Source organism: Anopheles gambiae, chromosome 2, assembly GCF_943734735.2.
Source record: "Anopheles gambiae chromosome 2, idAnoGambNW_F1_1, whole genome shotgun sequence".
Classification (NCBI taxonomy): domain Eukaryota; kingdom Metazoa; phylum Arthropoda; class Insecta; order Diptera; family Culicidae; genus Anopheles; species Anopheles gambiae.
Window position 1 is genome coordinate 95,215,526 of NC_064601.1, and position 23,733 is coordinate 95,239,258.

Sequence of the window (23,733 nt, forward strand, 5' to 3'; positions counted from 1 at the left end):
CGCAACAGAGAAAGGGGGTTGTAAAAAGGTGTTACAAAATCAATTGAAATTGTATTGGAAGCAGCGTGCAAGGTGAGATGTATGAGTGTATGAGGCAGCACTTTGAACGATATTGATTTAAACGGCGAAGAAAAGGATGAAAATTGCCCTTTAAACTGTTTATGAAAGCGCATTTATTGATGCAGATTATTGTGTTGCAGAACAGCATGGAATTAAACGTTCTCAAAAAGGAATTTTACTATCAATAAAAGAAACAATGTTAATGAATTAATAGTAACAAAAAAAGCAACATAATACTATGGCTTTTGCTGGATACATTAATTATTGTAGCAAATATCGATTCTTCGAATAGAAGCGTGACTGTAGCTCCGCTCTAATTAATGCGTTTTGCAATACTCCGCCAGCGTTTTGCGAAGTTATGTGGAACCGCATGCCCACGTACATGCAATTATACCAACGTAATGAGGTTATCAAATACCCTGCTTTTCGGTAGAAAATACTGCACCGATAGTTCTTTGTAGTTGACCAACGAGAATTTGTATTGCAACGCATTTTTGATTGGAAAAGTTGCGATTGATGAGTGCAAAAAGTGGTGCATATGTCATAGGAGATCGGCTCTGATTGAGGGACGTAATTATTCGTGCTATAATTACTATGAGTTGCATTCGAATGTGTGAAATGGGTTTAAGCTGTAATTGAGGAGCAGTTTTAAAAATGAAAAGCAATCATGTGTTGTAAATTAATGAGAAGAAAGAAATTACCAACATATTCGAGGGATTTTAGCAATCAGAGATCAATTATATGTTTACCGCAAATACAGCAAACTATAATCCAGTGGAAATAATTATTGCTGCCAATCAAATTTATAATTTTACTAAACAATGAGATTAGTTTAATTGAACATTATTTTCAAGATTTCCACTTAACTGAGGAGGACGTCAAAAATAGTGGTGGGAGCTCGGAATCTGACCTACCCGCTTCCGATTCCGTGTTCGGAATAAATTTCAGAGACGATTTGTATTCTGGATTCGATTCTGGTACCGGAATGGATTTCAATTCCGAAGTCAATTCCGATTCTGGAGCTGAATCCAGTTCTGGAATCGATTCTGGAATATATCCGGGAATTGCATTCTGCTCCGGAATCAGAAGCAGAATTGGCTGCGGAATTCAAATCAGTTCTGGAATTGAAATCATAAGGTTTCAGAAGCTTAATCAGTCCCATAATCTTTATGGGAATGGATCGTTTATAAGTAATGTTTGGATTCTTTGCGGCTGCAATACAATCTTAGCAGCATAGGACCTTAACGCCTATGCTCATGGAGATGCCAAAACCGACTCCGATGACGATTCCGGGATCAATTCCGATTCCGGAGCTGGTTGCAGAAGACGATTCCGTAGCAGATTTCGGAAACTGATTCCGGAAACTGATTCCAGACCTACTATCCGGAATTGATTCCGGAAAACTTTGAAGCTAGCCGAAATCGATTCAGAAGATGTCTTAATGATGTTCCCATCACTAGAATGATGTTCAGAAGATGTTCCCATCACTAGAACAGCTGATTGCAAATTTATAGCGCTCTTAGAACTAAATTCGTTCTCACACTAGATCTGGACCTGATTCTGAGCATAGCCAAGAAATTGAACTCAGCCCGCACTTATATCAATCCAGGATTTATTATCGCAGTTATAACGCAGATCCTTGGACTGATCTTGAACCTAAACCTATAGTAGAAATTAGACTGATCTCAACCAGCTCTTGAACTGGTCCTATACCAATGTCGGGTCTTGGTACTGTTTGTATAGCAGTTCTGAAGTTAATCTCAAATTAAAACCGGTCGTGGAACAGATTCCAACATGATACACGTCCCAAAACTATTTCCGTTTTCTCCTGTTTTAAAGTCTCTCTCTGGACTGAATCCCAGTAACAGAACGGATTTCGTACCTATCCCAACTTAAGAACCGATTCAATATCTGTTCGTATATTTAAGTTTTAATAATTCTTTCAAATGCTTTCATCCAATGAATTCATTTCTTTCAACCTTCAAGAGTCTTTTAATATACTCAAAAATCACATTAAAGTGATGTCGTGGCCAACATTTCATTCTTGCTGAAAACCATTTTAATAAATGATCGAAAAATCCATATCGCACCATTCGATCGGTCACATACAAATTAACACGTACCGAACGTTAACCATCCATTCGCCCGGGAACACAACACACAAAAGGGCTATTTGTACGCTCTCGACCATAAAAAAGGCGCTCCTTACGATAAGCGATTTTACTGCCTTCCCAAACGCTTCGCCCTTTTATTCGCGCTCGGGTTTCCGGTTCGTGGAGCGTAAAAAATGGTACAACAAAAGAATAGCGGTAGAGAAACGCAACAACCACCGTACCAAATGTCACCGTGCGAAGGAAATTCCCTGTCCGGAATGTGCCCACCCGACAAAATCGGCGGTTCCGAATCTTGACGGGGTTCCGTTCCTCTTTTCCAGCCATCCTGATGAAGCAATCAATTTCCAATTAGGAATTGTTCTAATTGCTGTCCTCGCAGCTCGCTGCTTTATGCTTCTACGATGCCCCCAAAGCTCCCCCGGGGTGTTCGACAACTGGTTTTATGTTTTGTTATTATGTGCGCTTTTGTGCGCTTCAATCGCATCATCAATCAACAACGCCGTGGCACACACCCGAGACCCACGGCCCGGTGACCTCGCGGTGGCTCGCGACAGAACAATTCGCGCGTGTGTCTTTGGTCTAGCGGGCAGGAATGATTAACAGTTGCCAGCCGGGGTCGTGAATTCCTTCGCACCATCGTTACCGGTTCCGTACCGTCTTACAACTTCCTTTCGCACAGTGGCGGATGTGCGTGATTTGTTCGCCCGGGGCGCGTACCACCTTTCATCGCACGCTTTAAATCAGCCCGCATACAAAGTCTTGGAGCTATTTTTTGTTGTCCAAAGAGAAAAGGATTTCCTTTAGCTCGCTCCAACGGGCGAGCGGACGGTGAAGAATACGGGGCGCAAACAGCTTGTAACAAAAGTCAAGTAATTTAATGATTGTTGTCAGGCGAAATGTGTTGCTCAGGTTGGCTTCCCGGCGCAAGAGCTGGTTGGTTCGAGTGCTGGCTTCACTGTTTTCTGTTTTTCTTTGCTCCGCTGTGTTGTTTTTCACAGAACCTTAAGGGAGGTAAGGGAAATTCTTATGGCACCATAACAATGGAACGGCAATTAGTGATCAGGAACACTTTGTTAGTTTCAATCTGCAGATGAGATCTTTCGTCATTGTTCTCGGACACTTTGGTTTGGTTTGGTAAGGTGGAAAATTATAATCAGTTATTGTTTTTTTTTAGCTCAAGGCATGGGTTTTGAGTTTATACAATGAGTAGAGTAAAAATAGGTAAAAAAGATTTCAATGTTGTGGTCGATTAGAAGATTTAATGCGTATTTATTTGAAGAGTAGGCTAATGATTCTAAACATACTATCTTGATTTTTTGTTATTTCTCTAAGTCACCTTTTATTCAATCTTCCTTTTGTATGTTTGAGTTCACTACACTTGAGTAAACGTCAAATTTCATAAACTAAATCAGTTTAACTACCAAAACCTTCCCGAAATATCCAACAACTTTAACGCAAAAAAGAAATCGAGCTGATTGAAGGTACTAAAACAATAAAAATTAACATGAAAAGTCTTAAGTGTTATTGCTCTATACTCTTTCCCTTCCATTTTGGAACGACAAGGTTTCTCCCCCCAGTGCACGATTCATATCATTTTTATCTCTGTACATCTTTGTTCCATTCACATGCCCGGCAATGCTTATTTGCTTTATGAAATTGGGTGCCCCGGCAGCGTCTGGAGCGTCCCCATTTCCCCGCAGGTGTAGGGGACAGGTGCGATCCCCGCCAATGATGCAATCTTAATCTCAAGTTACGATCGATGCAATGTGGCCTCTGTTCATTACCCTCAGCTTGGGGGCGAGAAGATGTTGATGATGGCTTGTTATAAAAGGGCCACAGCGCTCGCTTCGCCTGTCCCAAAGGCGGGGAGAGACTCTCTGCCCTGCTCTTAGAAACAGTATATCGTGTGCCTCCAGACTCCACACGAAACCTACGCCGCCCTTGGCTTCCAATAAGGTATATTGTCCCGGGCAGTGGTACGTCGCGTTCTCATTACCGAGACAGAGTGATACGTCCCGTCGAGCGTCAGGCGTAAGTCGTTCTTATACACAGAAACACACACAGAAAGAGTGCACCATTGTAGCAACATTGTCGTCATTGCCACTGTCATCCTCATCGGGCAACACTGGATACTTTTGCTACTGACATCGCGGTATTACGTTCCGAAAAATAAAACCATAAAGGATGAGCGCTGGGGAGCGTGGTGGCGTAGTACTCCCGCTGTTTGTTGGCGTAATGCTGCTGCTGCTGCTGTCGCTGGTGGACCCCGGTGTGGGAATTACGCCCAGAACAACGTGCCAACCGGTCACGAGGGCATCAGCGCCACTGTCGAAGGTGCCATCGTTGCTGCTCGAGACATTTGGGACTGATTTTTCCCTCCTGTACGAGCGACTGCTTCGACGGATAGAGCTAACTGGTGATAAAGCTGCACCGTCCAACTAGCGAAGTTTAAATTAGTGCTGTTTGTTTGAGTGAATGGGAGTGGTTTACTATGGTAGATGAAAAGGAATAAGTTGAAATGTTAAATAAAAGTGCAAAACATTCAAAAAATAAAAATACGGATTTAAGTATACACGTTTAAATCAGACTCATTTCAAAATAAAGCTCACATCGTAGGCTTTTGTTTCTTTCAGCCTGTTTTTTCATTCACTCAATCCTTCCCGAAAAGCACATCATCCCGAAAAATTGTAAAACTGGGACGCTTTGCTGCTGGGATAAAACTTATAACTGTCGTCCCGGGAACATATTACACACTTTACCCTTTTTTTATTTCATGTTTCCTCCATTTTTTTCGCTTGCACTCGTCCCAAAGTACAAAATGGAACAGTCCCAACGGGGGGAAATATCATCCCGTATCGTTGACGCTGAGCTGGAGCGTGTGTAAGAGGGCGGGAAGCAATATTATTGAGCTCGAGATTGAGGGAAATAACATGGAAATAATATTTTAATATTTCATTATGGCATTTTTCGTTACGCGGGCTTGGCGATACCTCGGTGCGATAGGTTTCATTGCGCCTTCCACCACCCGAACAACCGAGGATGGAGGCAAGGAATTTATGGCGGCAAAGGTAGGATGTTGTACTCTTTTTTTGTTGAAATATTTTTCATGCTAGCTGTGACGAGCTGAGCCATTTCCCGCCATTTTTATCTCCCATTTCTGGGGAAATTCAATAAAAATGAGGTTTCATTTCACACTGCCAAAAAGTTCGTAACTGTGTAAATTGATAGAAATTTAATCGACATATTAATGAATTCATTTCACCTTTCCACGCTGTGTGCAAACATGACGCACCGATTGCCTAAGCCCTGGCTCTCCGGGTTGGAATGTGCCGGCTGTATCAATATCCGCTCGGGTTCGGGGAGGGGAAAAAGCATACGTGAATCGCTAGACATTGCATTTGAACTTTTATGAACTATTTACACAGCACTTTTGGCAGCACATTCCATATCATAGCTGGGCATTGCATGTTGGCATCCCAAAGGTGTGAACTAGGGATGTGCTGTATGGAGCGCACCCACGACTCCGATCCGACACCGACTGTTGTTAGTTCGATTCCGACTCCGGCAAAATGGAACCACTAGATCCACTCGGAGTCGAAGTCGTCCGGAGTCGTCCCGAGTCGTTCGGACTCCGAACGACTCCGAACGACTCCGGACGACTCCGACAGATGACTCCGGACGACTCCGGATGACGCCGAACGACTCCGGACGACTCCGGACGACTCCGGACGACTCCGGACGACTCCGGACGACTCCGAACGACTCCAGGCAACTTCGGCCGACTCCGGACGACTCCGAACGACTTCGAACGACTCCAAACGACACCGGACGACTCCGAACGATTCCGAACGACTCCAAACGACTCCAAACGACTCCGGACGACTTCGACGATTCCGAACGACTCCGAACGACTCAGGACGACTCCGACTCCGGGCGATTCCTGACAACTCCGAACGACTCCGATGACTCCGAACGACTCTGGACGACTCCGACAAATGGCTCCGGACGACTCCGGACGACTCCGGGCGACTCCGGGCGACTCCGGGCGACTCCGGGCGACTCCGGGCGACTCCGGGCGACTCCGGACGACTCCGACTCCGGGCGACTCCGGACGACTCCGACTCCGGGTGACTCCGGACGACTCCGGACGATTCCAAACGACTCCGGATATTGCAGCAAGTACCTATCTTCCAGAATCGATTCCGAATTTATCGTAGTAGGTTCGGAGTCGACTACGGATTTTTGCCTACTTTACCCATCACTAGTGTGAACCATTTTGTGTGCAAACTCACTAGCACAAGACTAATAAAGCTGATTGTGAGGGGGAGCAAATAGAAGCACAAAAATCTGTATTTATTTTACCTCAAACACAACCCATCGGCACTGGAATGCACCCAGGCCCAGTCAGCTGTGTGGTGATATGGAATGTGGAAACTGTGTCACTCACGACACAGAAACAGATGTCAATAATTTCATCCCCAATTATGGGACTACATACCTCCGAGCATGTTTCCCCCACTTTCTGCCGAAAACATGTCGAAACAGTCGTGACAGCATGTTAAAGCATCACACAAACTCATCGTACTCGTTTTGCTTCTCTTTTTTTCCTCTCTTGCTAATGAGCTTCAGCTTCAGTGTGATGTTTATTTAAAATATGTGCATGTCCGGTTCCGTGTGCAAAAACTGAACGGAGCGAGCTGGCACACGGGAATGTTATAATTAGTGTGTGTTTTAACCGCGCCCGTGTGTTTAAAGTGATTTAAAAGCCTACACATACGCGCAGCCCGAAATGCAGCCTGTGGTGTAAACTCAATTAAAGTACGCAACAGACACTCACACACACATACGTGAGGACAGTGCACAGTGCAAATAAAATCACCATAATCGCGGTGGAAAACATCCCCAATGTGCCCGGTACGAATCGCAACAATCGAATTATGCTCCATTGGCGTGAAAGTTGCGTGAATGTTGCGCTGTGCTATTTTTGCGCACGTGGAAGCGGTACCACGAGTTGCAACGTTGCAGTTTCGGAGCGATTGTTCAACAAAGCGAATGCATTAGAATACATCAGGCATGAAAGGAAGGACACTGTTTTTAAATATGAACCAAAAATAATATTTCTCGCATGAGGAGACCACCCTAAGAGCTTGCAACAGGGTAGCAAAGTGGAAGAGAAAATGCCCCAAAAAAAAAACACAATAGAATAACAAACACATCTCCCTTGATCCATTTGCATAGTAATGAGAGTGCCCTGCGTAATCGAGTTTCCCTGTGACAGTGGCCTACGCAAACAACAGCGACCGCTCGGTCGCCTGTGCCTGTATCGAAAGGCTTTTGCTTGCGTTTTATTCGATGCGAAGCCCACAGATGACGTCAATGAAAAGGGGAAATAATTCATTGCATCCGGCTACGGTTAAGCAATATATTGGAACGTTCCCATCCACATTGCGTATGGGGGAATTTGCTACATCCCTTAGCAGCATATACACTCCTTTATTGCAGTGATGGATATTCCAAAAGCCACTCACACACACACACACACGGGAAGAATGTTTTCGAACTGCGAAAGGGGTTAGAAGCGAAAGGAACGTTATTAATATCATTATCATACGCAATTTACACAGCTGGAGCTCCCAGGAACCGCCGGTGTGGCGATGGTCAAACATCAATACAACCACTCGCCGGGATTGCACCAGGGCTTCTAATGCATTCCCTGACCACCATTCGTCGGTCGGTTCGATTGGACGTCATTTTCCCCGAGCCATCTACCTACCTGATCCAGCTGTTTAATACCACTCTATGTTACAATACAACCATATGTAGGAGCGCAATTAAACAGCTTCCCAAATATGGATGGGGGAATAGAATTTATTGAATCCCAACCCCGTGTGTGTGTGTGTGTGTGTGTGTGTGTGTGTGTGTGTGTGTGTGTGTGTGTGTGTGTGTGTGTGTCTAATAATTGATTCTGTTTAACTTTTGCAATTATTAATTTATCTGCATTGCATTACAGTGCGTAGGATGTATCCAGTATCTGAATTTGGATGCAGCAGCAACACCACAAACATCACTGCTTTTTTATATTAACAGTGAAATTAAATTGTTTTTGTTTTGTTCCTAGCACGCCAGGAATAGTGATGCTTGCAGTAGTAATTTAACGCCGTTTGCTAAATCAAATAATCATTACACAATTATGCAAATGAGACCGTAATTGCGCCGATTCGAGTGCCGATGGTCGGGGTATTACTAGCTAGAATTGTTACATGCAAAACACACAAAAAAACATCACAAAGTAAACACATGCACACGTGCAATGCTTATGATGGGCTGATAAATTACAAATTGCATGTAATTGTGTGGAGTGCAATTTTTTCGCTTAGTAATGCGAGCGATATTCTAAAACAGCACAGCTACTGGGTGGGTTGTTTGTGAAGTGGAATGGTTGAATGAGGTAAACATGATGGAAGAATTAGGTAGTGTAATAGTTAGTGCAGATGAAGTAGGTTTTCACACAAACCTTCTTGATTGCCAAGGTTTTATTAGGGGCAAACGGGGCAAAATGAGATTTCGGGGTGAAATATGCATCCTTTATTTAAGAATTATTTAACAGCAAGGATAAACTCCATGGCTCAAATTATATTCGTATTTGTGTGTAAAAACAACCAAGAAAATTATTTTAAAAAAATTGTTAAATTGCAAAATTTATGTTATTTCTACCAGCTTGGAAAAAAAGTTTAAGCAATGTCACAGGGATGCGTGTAAGTTTTCCATGGTATATTATTAGAGGTATGATATTTCTATAACAAAAAAGCTGTAGGAAGCAAGGCAATTGAATGCACATTATTACTAATATAACAAAATATATGAAAATGTTGCTCGTGGGGCGAAATGGACATCGTGCTTCAATTAATAACACAGTGTTTAAAACATTTGAAGGGCATTCCTGAACTGCAAAACAGGAAGTGCTCTTCAGGAGGCGAATGCATTTCACGAAACGTTCGCAAAAGCTTTGACCATTATCTAAGCGCTGTTGTTGTGGCTCATAATGCCCCAGTGTTTTGACGTTTCACGTTTGCATATGCCTATTTTGTCCCGCGTGTCAAAATCGTGTCACGAGAAATGTCAACTTTTAGTTAACACTTTTTTCATATTGTTAATAAATATTAACGATCGATTCGATCATGCAACCTGGCCTCCAATGTTTATCGGCAGAGGGCGCCGCTGAAAGGATGCGTTCGCAATGATTTGGCTGAATCGTCCGAAATATCCCGAATGTGGCTGGGGCTTGTTTTTTAGCGTCTCCAAATAAAATAAAACATAAATACAGCTTAAAAAGCGTTTGTTTTTAGTTCACATCTAATTAACTGCGGGTGAAAGAAAGACACATGTTTACGTTATTTTTAGGCTGCTTTGCAATTTTAATCCATAGATCAATGGTGAAGGTACACAATACAATAATATTGTTTGTTGTAATAATGGTATACAATAATGTGTAGTTGTGTTTTGTGGAAAATTCAAAAGAATATTCATTAAACTGCTTAACATGCCCATTTATCCCCACTTTCCCTAGGCAGCGCTCTGGCACCAATCGAACGAGACAAACAAACATGACTCTGGGGGCCTTCACGATTCTAGTTAGTTTTTTGTATGGAGTTTGACAGTTGGAGGCTGAAATCATGTAAACAATTCATACAAAACCACACAAAAAACTAGCCTGCGATTTTCAGCGTAGAAAATTTTAGCCTAAAAGCTAGAATTAGATTCGAGTACCTGCTCGAAAACACGGTGTTGTTTACATTTATCCCAAGGTGCATTAAAGAGATCAAGTGGTGGAATCTGGAATCAAAGTGTATATACTCCAGGTGGTCTCATAGCATTTTTCATAACCAATTTTGAACATATTTTTTTGGCAGAACGGGTTAACACTTTTTCTCAAACAAGCTTTCTGGAGGCTTGACGAATACTCAAAACACCATTACAATCTTCATTCAGAAGCAGAAGCGATAAAAATCAGCCTTCTAAATTCATACACGTTGGGATAAGCCCGGAACGGAACGGAAAGGGCCCTTCTGTTAGATAGTGGCTCTGTCAGCTGTTCGATGTCTTAAAGACCTGTAATGATGCACTGCAACACGCCTATCTTTTCATCTTGAAAATGAAGCATGTTCATAGTTTAAATGAATATCCATCTGCAGGGGGAAGATTCAACAAATAATTAACTAGTTTTTCACATCAATAATAACATAAAAATCATTCAAATTTAATATTGAAAAATGTAAACAAACGTCCATGCCAAAACACATACAGTGCATACACATGCATAATGCACACGTAATAGTATTATACGTTTCAAACCTCTATATATCATGTTATAAATGATTGTGAAGCATTAAAATCATTATTTATAGCTATTTTAAATGTTGTTTAAATGCAATTTTAAGAAGTAAAAGAGACAACCTACGTACACAAACTTGAAAATGTCCCGAATTGAATTCTATCTACTGAAGCTTTGAAGCGTTTGACAGTCAAGATACTCACAGGACAGGTGGGTATCGAACATCACAGACAGAATCAACTGCCATGTTCGACTCGATGTATGTCTTGTTTGTTTGTTTGTGTCTGATAGTGCACCTCCATATGATTATATGGGTTTGTTCGAGTCGGATGTCGTGTTCGATTGGTGCCAGAGTGCCGCCTAAATATTTCACTGATTCCTTTCAGGATATCAGAACGCTTTTGCTAGACAACTGAATTCTATACCCCAACGGAAGAATGATAATGATTTTTATGACACTTTTTTAAGCGAAAATCTCACATATCTGTAATCTTAAAAACCTGATCAGTATAACTCCTTACAGTGGTACTTCTACAGCTATCTCCAGAGACGATAAAGCTCTCCAGAGCAATGTCATACAGAGTCATCCAGAGTACACATTCATCAAGTAGAATACAGCACATCTGATAGCATGCGCACGGTTTTGTGTAGTATCGATTTTTTTGATATCGGAATGTAGCTGAGCTCATACATATCTGGGTGATTGATGCGAGATCAAAACTCAAAAAAAAAAAACCAAAGCAACTGCGAGAAACGTTTTGAATCAGTGGTAAGATGCGGAGGGATAGTCCTTAAAGTTAGTCAGGCTCCAGCTGTCTGCAGTATGCTAGAATGAATTTGCCGGATGATTGATTAAAACTCACTGCAATGTTTGTGATCAGTTATTCACAATAAATATCCATCAGATAATAGTTTAAATAAGCCAAACATAAAATGTGGGGCTCGTACCAAAAACTGACCCATTGCATTTCAACTGTAATTTAATTAAGGAAAAGCGATGAAACCTCTCTCCGATTTCCATTTAACACACCTTTCCTTTTGCGCCATTTACTGCTCATAATGAATTCAATTAATCAATGCAAACGCGCAGCGCTAAAAACAACGATCCTCTCGAGCGCAACGACCCTAACGAAGCGCTTCAGTTTGCAGCTAGTGTTCGCCGAATGATCATTGAAGCACCCTTCAGGTCCAAGCTCGCGCCCACAAGTCGATGCCCGAATTCATGTGTGTATCAGCTCGTCCGATGCGTGCTGTGGGTTCTTTTTTCCATTCACCATCCACGGCTCTCATCAACTTACTTGGAAACAACAAATGTAATTAATTTAAGTGTTCTTACCCCCCGACTCCCCCTCAATTGTGATACATTCTCCGCACGGGATGCTTGCCTCGGTACGTACGCTCACGTACGGGCTCTCCAGCACGGGTTTTTCTTTAGCAGCGCGGCTTTGCTCGCGGCCAACCTCAAGATGGTTGGAATTTACAACGCAGTGCGCTCGGTCCCAGCGATCCCCTTACACACACACACACACACACACACACACACACACACACACATTGCCATCTCAAACATCGTTATCGTTTACAAGGGCAGTATGGCAAGCGGGAAGAAGCAGCGACCACGGGTGAAGACACAACAATTTCCCTTTTTCCCGCGCAGAACCCACGCGCTAAAACCCGCGGGATGGAATTTATTCAGTTTCCCAACCAAAGATTCCATCCACGCTCAAAAGTGCCCACAAAGCCCCCTGGGGGAAGAGGGGGGGGGGGGGAGATTTTTGCACACGAGCGTACGCGAAACCAGTTCCTCGAGCTTTCCACACACATACACACACACAAAAAAAGGTGATGGAGATGATGGTGAGGAAATGCCGTACGCCCGCGCGTAAGCGTTCCTTGCAACGGTTTTGCGCCAAGTCAACGATGCCACTACGGTGCAGCTTCGTCATTATCGTCTCAGCCAAGGGCCGGATAGCAACGCACATTAATCGTAGCAGGGTAACGGTGACATCATGATGACGACAACGACGACGACGGGAATTTCTGTCCGCGAAAATATTTTGAACCCCCCAAAAACCCAAACATCTTGCGCTCGATACCAGACACTCTTCGCCGGTGGTTTCCGTGGGCGCAAGCAACAGCAAAGCATCGCGCACTCGTGTCCCTCGGTGGTTGTTAGAGCGTTTTCGGTGGGTTTTGGGTAAAGAGAGAAGGGAGAAAAAAACAGGCCACATTTGTCTGCAGCGTAAGCTTGGTGTCGTTTTCTTCGTGCTGCACACGGGCGCTGCCGTGTGCCATCATTTACGTGATGCTTGGGGATTTTCGGTCCTCCTTCTGCACACTCGACGAAGCAAAGCGTTCTGGGAACGTGAACGACAGCTATAAAAAAAAATATACATACACCGTTCACTAGTAAAATGTTTCAATGGGACGTCCTTCTTCCCCTTCCTTTCCATTAGTTTGCAGCTTTACTGCAGCCAACGCTGCTATCAAGCAAAACGAAGGATTAGGAACCGAAGCGGTTGGCTAAGTAAATGCAGCTAATGAATGCATCCAGTCGGCAATTACTCAAGACATGGGTTGGGCCGTGAAGCTTTTAAGCTTAACCGCAGCTCCACCGTTGCAATTTGTAGCCGTTTTTAAATAATTTAATTACCTGGCAGCGCCGTTTTGCACTGCAAGCAATTGTAGCAGAATCTTTGGCCCATAAAATGATGTTTTTTGAAATGGTTTTATTGTCATGCCGTTGTAAAAGTGTTTCAGTTTGTCAAACTATTATCGACATTTTATCGATTTAGTGCCACGGATCTGGCAGCAGCGTACGCATATCTGGGTGTAATAAAAGCGAACGCTTCACCGATATGCAAATCTCCGACGCGCCAGCGCCAGCAGCAAACGGCTAAACTTTACCAGCTGAGATTCCCTTCCCGGGGAAGGTGCATACTTACCGTACATCGCCAAAGATTTACGATCGTTCCATCAGCCCCACACGGTTTACGGTTGCGTGATGGTATCGTTTGGGAGGGCTGTGATTTGTTCTTTTACGTCCCACACCATACCAGACATATCCCAACCGGGCCGAGACAGTGCATCGTGAAGTGGAGACCACCAAGACCGCACTGCACACCATCCCACTTCAACTTCGAGCGATCCATCACATCGTTTCGCGGCAAAAGACCGCTCGAAATTGAATGCTTTTAGATGCATAGTGTGATCTGCACTAGGGGCTAATGCCATTGCAGAACCTGTGCCTGTGTTTTGGTGGGAATTTTGCTCCCGGGCCAATTTGTCGGCAAGACGATGGAGACGCCTGGTCGGTGCTGGAGCTTCGTGGCGGGAAAGGAAAGCCAACAGCATTGTTAGCGGGACGTGACCGGTGTAAATGATGCAGTTGGTTATACAGTGAGTCTGGGTGAAGAATTTTACTAATCGTGGGTTATATTGAGCTTGTAATACGTGTTATATTTTAAAAGTTTCGTCGCTTGAAGCTTGTTATGCTATTTAAAATGCTTAAAATGCTATTTATTTTCTGTAAGAGTGAATCTTGCAGCTATTTCTTTATTGTTTTTAAAACATTGCAATGGCAACTACTTAAAGCCTGGCAGTATGCAATCAAACGTCATTTAGTAGTTTAGAAATGTATTACGCCTGAAAGTATGCAACCAAATACTATTTTTGTGAATTTTTCCTGTCAAATGGTCTTCAATTTGTACGAATTTTAACTTGTTTCATAATAAAATTGATTTCCTCCTAAATATTAAAAATAAGAAAATTGATGAAGCTTAGAATGATACAATTAAAGAAAAAAATTACCAAACAAAAGGATGTTAAGCTCTTTGTCAAGCTTTTGCTAAAACGATTAATGATTAAAATAAAGATGTTCAATACAAATCGCAACTGCAAGCTCTTATAAAATCCAACTTCAAGCAAAAGTGATAAATGTTTTTTGCAGGTAAATCATACTCATGTCCCGTGATTACATAAGTTCAGAATTTTTCATCGTCACTCACTACATCAAACCCTGCATCCATTCATCCATCTCCCGGCACCACAAGAGTGACACCTAACGGTCACAATTGCTGTCACTTTGATGACAACATTGTGACGTGCTGCATCATGACGGCAACATGACAACATTTCCGTCTACACGAGAACACGAAGCAAAACCGCACACACTTCACACATACTGGGGAACAAAATATGATGAATTTATTACGAACTACTGTAACAAAGCTGTTTCGCATCCTCACTGCTCCGTCACGCTGCACCGATGCTGCACATGCCTTCTGCCCTCTGGCCACCGCCTGGTATGAAGTTGGCACTAGAAAATGAATGATAAATAATTTATAATTCATTCGAGTGGTCAATTTATCATCGGCCATTCGCGTTGAGTTTCCAACTTTTATCCTTCAGTCCCTGCGCGCCCCACCGTCCCCGGGAAGCTGTTCGTGCGACTGATGAAATATGGTTTTTGGGTTGGCATTCGGTTACATGTGATGTGATAAAAGAAGAAGCGACCATTTGATGTGATCTCTCTTGCTCTCTCTCTCTCTCTCTCTCTCTCTCTCTCTCTCTCTCTGTCTCTCTCTCTCTCTCGTCATATCATTCTGGCACGCGAAGCCACGTTCGCATGATGGATCGGTTTGACCAAACTGTAGCCATCGGTCCTGGGTGCATTGCAAACAGCGTTGGAACCCGTTGGAATGTTGTGCCACGGAAGATTAGAACCTTACAGTATCCACCATAACTCCCCCCTGCGGAAGGGAGGGAAGAACTGTCTGTCTCCTGCTTCCGGCGACGACACCCAAGCACTTTCCCTCTTCCCAGAAGGGCGGTTTGCCAATCTCGTGCAGCGGCTAGTCTTTTTGTGTGATAAATTGTTCCACCGGATTTTCCTTTGCTGTTGCTGTTGTGTGAGTAATTACTTCACCTTCATCACAGAAAATGGTGTGTGTGTGTGTGTTTTTCGTGTCGGCAGCAGATTTGCAACGCAGGAGCAGGTTGAAAAGTGCAGCTCGGTTTCGCTTTGATCCGTGTGCTCGTGTTGCAGCAACATCAAAAGTGCAGCATACGTTCCGTTTCTGGCATAATGTGGATGGGGCAGTGTGCGTGAGGATGCATAATTTACCATCTGCCCAGGAAGTAATTTCCGAAGAGCGAAGAAAGTCCTGTTCACGCTCTTTCTGCTGGCATTAAACGGTGTCTCATTGCATTTGAGAAACAGGATTCGCTTTACTTTCACCTTAACAGTTCCTCCTAACATGAAGGTTCTAAAATACATTCCTTTGAATAGTTAACTTACTCTTTTCATTTGAATAATGTATGTAAAAGACTCAGAAATCCTTAGTTTTTGCACAAAACAATAAAAATTCACCCTTGCTCGTCGTTTCCATTGCAACCAGCATTCATCCAACATAACAAAAGTATCACATTGTTGCATTTTCTACTGCGAATCCTTACTGCCCGTCCATCAACCATCGCGACTGAAAGTGACGTGTAAAGAATGCAATTTCATGCAAATATGCAATCATCTCCGCTGAAGGACAAAGCTTTTTATACTTGCACATCGACACATCGACACTATCGCAACGCAGTGTTGTTTGGAGCATCGTTACGCGACATGAAAGGCTATTGTGGCTAGATGTTTTTATCTCTACCACAATCTCTACCACCACCGCTATATATGTCTCTGTGGCAGCATCTCAATTATCCTTCGCTAGATCAGTGTGACATAAAAAGCGTGTTTGGCAAAAAATATGCACTCAAATCCCGGGCACAAAGGATGTAATGATCCTATCAACAGTTCTAACCACCATCCATGTGGTCGACACTAACCATGCCTGGTGTCCATGCGGGAGTGGAACGACAAAATAATGAAATAATTGCACCAGCACTGCATTGTTTTGCTGACTGTTTGTACTGACCGTTGTAAAACAGGGTAATTACTGGTTGCTAACATGCTGTTTTGTGGCGGTTTTTTTAACGACAGTGCAGTGTTGTATGTTGGTTTGTTGGCTCACGCGAATGGTCACAATGGCGAAAAACATGGCGAAGCAAATTTATCAAAGCATGAGTTATTTTTCCCTTTTTTCGTAGTTTATCAATTATTCTTTACATTACAGGGTTTCCCACGATTTATTGGTCGTATCTCATAGATTTTTGGTTCGTTCCCATAATGTATTGGTATTTTCCGATTGTATATCAATACAATTGGACCAAAAAAATTTGGGAAACGACCAAAAAATCATGGGAACGCACCAAAAACAATATGGGAATTCACCAAAAATTGATGGGAACCAACCAATAAATCGTTTGAAACCCTGTATGTTTATTAACGCCTTATTTCTTGTTTAATCAATTTTATAAACTCATATTGCCACAATGTGTTTTACATTCACTTTGAGATAAGAGTGTGTTGGAGATTGATCATTTGAATTTATTAGTTCGAATTCGAAATTCGAACTCAATTTAGAAATAGGATAGGAAATGAACTCATAGGCATAGATAAGGATAACAGAATGAACTCAAAATGAATTATGTAATGAACTCTTGACAATTGAATATACAGTAGCAAACGGACATTTGAACGAGTCGCATTTATTTTCATAACCGGCACAAGTTTTTGTAATTCGGGAAAGAAAACGAGTTGTACCACGTAGATGAACATTCGTGAGGTTTTCTCACAGAGTGAATTGCTCAATAGAATCATGCAATAATCTGGAGAATGCAATTGGATTTGCGGAGAATGAAGTAAAAACTACTTGGTTTTCAATTTGACTTGAACAACACACAAAAATGACATAATTCTTGATGCAAAGCGTACGCACGCATGCACATCGTATTTGCATTCTGTTCGGTGCAATGTAAGCAAATTGCTGCGGGAAGTATTTTGCATATGTGCTTTTCCTTTTCTATCTTTTCACCGGAATCATGCACTCAAACTAACAAAGTTTCTTGTTACTTTGTCTTTGTTCTGTGTTTCTGTGTCACAAATGCTCCAAAATTCAAAACGACAGTTTGGGGAGAAAAGTGCAGCAGCAGCAGTTTTTTGTAAAAAAAACAATCCTTCCAACACGCGTTGGCTTGCTGTCTGGTTTTCGAAAACTATTTTCCAGCACTCTTTCAAACAATCCTTTAATTGTACCAAATTACTTAAAGGGTTGGCACGTGCTTCTATTCCCCACACGGAACTCTGCTTAATTGAAAGTAGTTGGGTAAACTTGCTCCCTTGTTTTCCGTTAAATTCCCCCACTCTCACCTTTTAATCCAAAATGTCGTTGAGTATGCGTGTGTGTGTGTGTGTGTGTGTGTGTGTGTGTGCTTTTCTTAATAAAAAGAGAATGTCTTATTTGTCGAGTGCAACCGATTCTGTGGTGAAGCAGCGAACAAACAGCAAAACGGGAACGATAAAGTTACAACCGTTAAAGTAGATAATGAAAATTAAAAACCATAGTTCTCCGTGCTCCGTGACCCATTTCGTGCCACCGTTGGGTTTGGTGATTGCTTTTGCATTTAATTTCCCTCTACTAAAGGGTTTGAGAGAGAGAGAGAGTATGACGTGTGTAAGGAAGGACACAACAACAAGCCATTAGCGTAAGCAAGCGAGGGAAAGACAGAAAGCAGCAAGTGATGGCTATTTTCATCAACTTCTTCAGTTTGATGGGGCTGATTTTGCCCGTGACCATGGTGACCATCTCTTACGCCGGTAATTTAATTGTAGTGTGCTTCGGCAAAGCAGGCGAAGCTTTTCCTTCATTCCCGAGCGTACGGAGTGTGCAGCGGAACGCCAAGCCACAATGGGCATTTGCCGGGATGAAATTCAAAAAATCAACTTTGTAATAGCGCAATTCCAAATAATAGGTTTTAATACTAAGGGTCAAACTAAGAAAAATACCAAATATGAGCTCTTTATCTGTTCTGGTTCTCTAGAAAACACCTCTCAAAGTCGAGATTTGTAAAAAAACGCAGAAAAATCTTCACTTTTTTGGAAAACTTTAAACCTTTGTAACTGTTTCAAATATGAACCGATTTTGATAAGTTTAGACATTTTATAAAGGATATTTAGTCAGCTTTATAAACACATGAAAAATTTTGAGCTAAGTTAATTTAATGCACAAATATACGATAATAACTGAAGAAACCTCCTGAAAATTTTCATAATTTTAATTTTTGACTTGATGCCATTATAAAAGTGGCGTAGAGTGGCGTTGTCTCATATATGTCACATCATAGTGTAATATATATACTATCAATCTGTGAAGAAATATTCTGCGAAAGTTTGCGAACGCGATTTTTATTGAAGTTTTTTCACATCAACTTTTTCTAAAAACAGACACATGCGTAACTAGGCGGCTCCATAGGTGCCTAGTGTAGCGTATTTCGTGTATTCTACAAAAATATATTCTACGTGCTTTTGATCAACTTTCATTTCAATTACGAAGCTGTGTATCTTAGTTTCAGCTCATGTACTTATCTTATATGTAAATTTCGTTATGAATGCAGTAGCATCTATTGGCGTTTTGGGAGAAGAAACTCCCAAAACTCATGACAAACTAAATATAAGGATAGAGGGGAGATGATACAAAGAATATTTTGCAAGAAAGAAAATGCATCCAGAAGGACACTTTGTATAATGAGCTGTATTCCTCTGATTCGTTAACCAGTTCAATATCAGTAGCTACACGCACTAAAACAAAGACAGGGTTTAACTTTACAAATGAAGTAAATACTTAGTTTGTAGCTATCGTGCAATTTTGATTTTTTTCAGATAGTTGTAAAACCAAGAAGGATTTTTAGTTTTATTACCCCTTCTGAAGGCAGTACAGCACTTGGAAAGGTATTGGATGAATATTCAAAGACAAACAATATGTGCTGCTTTTCATTACGAATTTGGGAAGTACTTTATTTCAATGCACCTGCTCTATCGAAATATTTAAATGCCTTTATTCATGTCTTTAGAAAAGTGAACTAGACGTCAGGAGCTTGTAATAGCATCCACCTAAGTTGTGTATGTAAATTTTTAATATTTGTACTACCTGTGAGTAAAAGTGACGAGAATTAGCTACAATTGTCCTATACAAAGCAGAAAAAATTATTTTATTCAAAATTATTATGTTTTGTTTATATATTATTATTATTATTATTTATTTAATCTTCATTATGGAACATTACAGTATATTTTAAAATGGTTTATACTATTAGCAACAAATAATACAAGAAAAAAACACACAAAATTAATAAAACTAAGCAAAAATCCCTTAAAACACTATTTTATGTAGCGCCACTTGGTGGTATGGATGCGAACTACAAATAAAATGTTATTTACTATCATAATACTTTACTACAAAGGATAAAAACTAACAATTTCTGCAAAAATAATTTTATCCCGCAATTTGTTCTAAACTGCCCATTGTGCAAGCGTCCGGTGCAATTCAATTTTACACTTTGCTGTTGCAAGCTGCAAGTAAAACCTAGCCGTTGGTTGACTGTTGTTTTGCTTGTGAAGTTTTAATTTCTGGAGTCGCAATTTTCTAAAATTAAACTCAAACTATAAAATAAGATTCTTACTCGCAGGAAGCCAAAAACAAGCGCAGTTTATTGCGCTTGTTGTGTGTTGTTTTGGATTTATTTTTTTTCCATCTGATACTCAAATCTGTTTCCATTTCGCTCCAATGGAAGACAAAGGAACAGATGCGATGGCGATCGTTGCGTTTAATTTTATGGTTCAATTAATTTGCCCACTAACTAGCGGAGACGCTGGTACGCAAACTATGCCGCCGGGCAAAAGCGGACAAGATGGCGAAAGCAAACGATCTCATCATAGTCACCCATCGTCACCGTCCAACGACTGGGCGCCTCCTTCAACCCCTGGGGTGGGAGGAGGCTGTGAGGCAATAAAATCAGCATTACACCACAGTACCAGATTCGTCCTATTGGCGATTCCAGCACCACTGTACGCGGCACAGCTTCGTCATTAGGTTGATGATTTTCCTCCCGCCGATCCTTTCAACCTCAACCACTGCTCACAGTTCGATTCCATGCACACACAAAAAAATCCTATCTCTCGGCGTGTGAGTGTCTGTATGTGTGTGTATGTGTGAATAGATAAATTTCTCTCGTGATGGTTCGTCCGTGCCCGCGGGCGATACGCAAATGACATTTCCCGCTGGCCGCACGAGAGATCAGGGCTGGCAGATATTTTTGCGCTCGCGTACACGTGTAGCGCGCCAGCGGTGGCGTTGCCAATTGCGCTGGAACGGGAACGGTGCCGTTGATGGATGGTTGATGGAAATTGCTTTTACTTCTTTTTCTTTTTATTTCTCTCTTCTTCTTTCTTTCGTTGTTGTTATCGTTGTTACGTCCGACAATCGGATGTTGGGTGTTTTTTTATTATTTTCGCTCACCAGTGTCGTACTTTTGCAAAGGGACGTTGCAGTTGTGCTAGCGTACCCCCTTGTTAGGCGCCACTAGCTGCTGTCAGCCCGTCGCGGCCAACGCTGCCTGTCAGTCTGATTGGTTAGGTAATGCGATTTAGCATTTTTCATGATGAAGCAATTTTTTAAATCACCTGCACTGATCGTAAAGCTATCGGCAGGGGAGGAGGAAGGACGCTCGTATGGTCGTATTATCCAGGGGTCAAAGTCTTTCAGTCGGTGGGAGATGATGAGGATGATAATTTGTTAAATTGTAGCTCGAGAAAAATGCCATAATTTAAGGATTATACGTCTTGCGCATTACGAGGAGGAAAAAAGCAACACATATTCTATTTCCGATTGATTATTTTATGTTATTATAGGTTTTTATATAGATTTACAAAATATTTAATTTTTATGTCTCCATTAATACCATATTTGCTAATTATTATAAAAGTTTTGATAAAAATTCTTGAATAAATATCATTTTAAAATAAGAAAATTTTAATTTAATTTATTACGAAATGCGTCGCATTAATGTAAAACCAAGTGAAACAGTAAGAAGCACATTTTTCTGAAGCAACAGCATTCTCAGTAATGAAATTTAAATTTTCTCTCCCTAATTGTTTCTAAATTTTTCAACACCCCTCTTTTCTGCTCTCACGAACTAGAAACTTAAATCCGCTCTAAAATTCCCCGGAAAAAAAGAAAGCGAAAACGTAAATAAAATTGCAACAAAATCAAATTAAAATTCCACATAAAACCGGAAGCCACTGTGCTTCCGACTTGAGGAACTGGAGGAACGCGATGCTTTGAACTTAGGTGCTTTGTTCGTGCTCGATGGGATCGTATTCGCTCGAGCCCTGGCAGAGAAAGAACGAATGCACTCGAAAGCGGAACTAATTATTTCATGGCAAATCGTTGCTCCACCATTGTTGTTGATGGTGGTGCTGGTTCCTGGATAAAGTTCCTGTGGCACGGTGATATGCGGGAGCGTATCTATGTTAAGTGCATTAATGATGCAAACCGAAGCGAGATTAGATTATTTATCGCCCGTTCAGAAGGTGGAACGAGCGTGCGGCAGCTGAGAGTTCGGTACAGGTTTAAATAATGCACGCGAGGCTGGGTGGTAAGATTGTGTTTTAGCGTATGTGAGTTTGAAGAAGTTTTTTTTTTTAATTGAAGAGAACGCTTCTCGATGAGCCTGTTGAAAAGATAATGTATAACAATTTGTTTGGGGATTTATTATTTATTTGCAATAGAAATGGAGCAGCCTGGTGCTTTGTAGCAAAGTAACACATTTCAACTGTTTCATGAATGTTTTAGTCAATTAAAATTTCTATTTACAATACTAATATAAGACACCCAACTGTTATCGTTACAATTAAATCCAATGAATCACAAATCTCCTGCCGAGCTCTGAGCTCTATCTGCCTTCATTTGACATCGATTGCCAGAACAGAAGAATAAAGCCGCTGCCCGCTGTGCCCGGCCTGCGCCGGAACTCTGTCAAGTCACTGTCTCGACTAATTACATTCCAAATTAGTAATTACATTTCACCGCTCAGCGCCGCTTGTTGCTAGCAATTAGCAAACGATCCGACAAGGCTAACACCATATCCTTCCCTCCTCAGCGAACTGAACGCTCAAGCACGGGCGGGCAGGAGGATTTTTAAATTACTAAATCGCTGTCGAAACATTCGATAATAAATGGTTGTGTTTTGTGTGCATGCAACACTCAGACGAGCTCGTGTTAATTACCATGTCTCGCCCTTCTCCCCCCCCCCCCCCCCCCGTAGTTCAAAGCTATGCCGATAACATTCGTTGAGGTTGGTTATGTATTCGCTGCTCGCTCGTTGCTGCACGAAGCGATTCGTCAAACGGTGGCGAAACCATCCGAACGATTCGCACTTGACCGAAAACCATAAACCCGGCAGTATCTAATTATCTGCCAGAGCGAGAGCATCCTTCCGACCACTTATCAACTCCCAGCTGCTGCTGCTCCCGCTCTCCCATCGAAGCCCTCAATCAATTGCAACCCTCCAGTCGGCCTCATTTTGCGTGGCATCGATCTTTTGAGCTAATAAATCATTCTTAGAGGGTGAAGAAAAGGATCCACCGTACCGTTTCCACACTACCCAACCGTACCAGGCAGGATTCCTCATTTTCCATTAACAAACTAATTCGAAGGATCTAAAGGAGCATGTGCAGGGAGCAGGCTCAAAACTGGAAGGCTCTTAGGAAGCAATCCGATCTATTCAGGGAAAGATTTTAACGCCCAGCGTTTCCTGTGCCTCTCCGCTTAAACCACCACTCAAACCACTCGGTATGAATGTGGTTCGGGTTGTAAAGTTTACACCCTTCAAGCAGGCCGGGGGGAGCACTGCTTGCCAGCGAACTCATCAAGCCTGCGGTCGAATGACAACGGCGCTGCCCTGATGCGGAAAATCTATAAATACATTAGCGGCGTGCGGTGAAACCTTTGGAAATGTGGCGCAACCGCAACCGCCGTGACAGATGATGCTCGAAGCTTAAGGGTTCGAGAGCCTCGTGGGTGGGTGGCTTCCATTAGTCATAGCTTAGAGGAGGAGGAGACAGAAGGTAGGAGAAGTTTATCACAAAACCCGATACTAAGGATGATACTAAGACGATACCATTTATGGATTGGGGAAACACACTTTCCGTTCGTAAATCCTGTTCAATGGCTCACAAACCACACAAGCAAAGGTGCGTTACTTTCGCAGGTCAAAGTTTATGTTTCGACTTTGCATTACTCAAAACCCACACCCGTCTACGTGTTGGGTGAAAAGTGGGTGAAA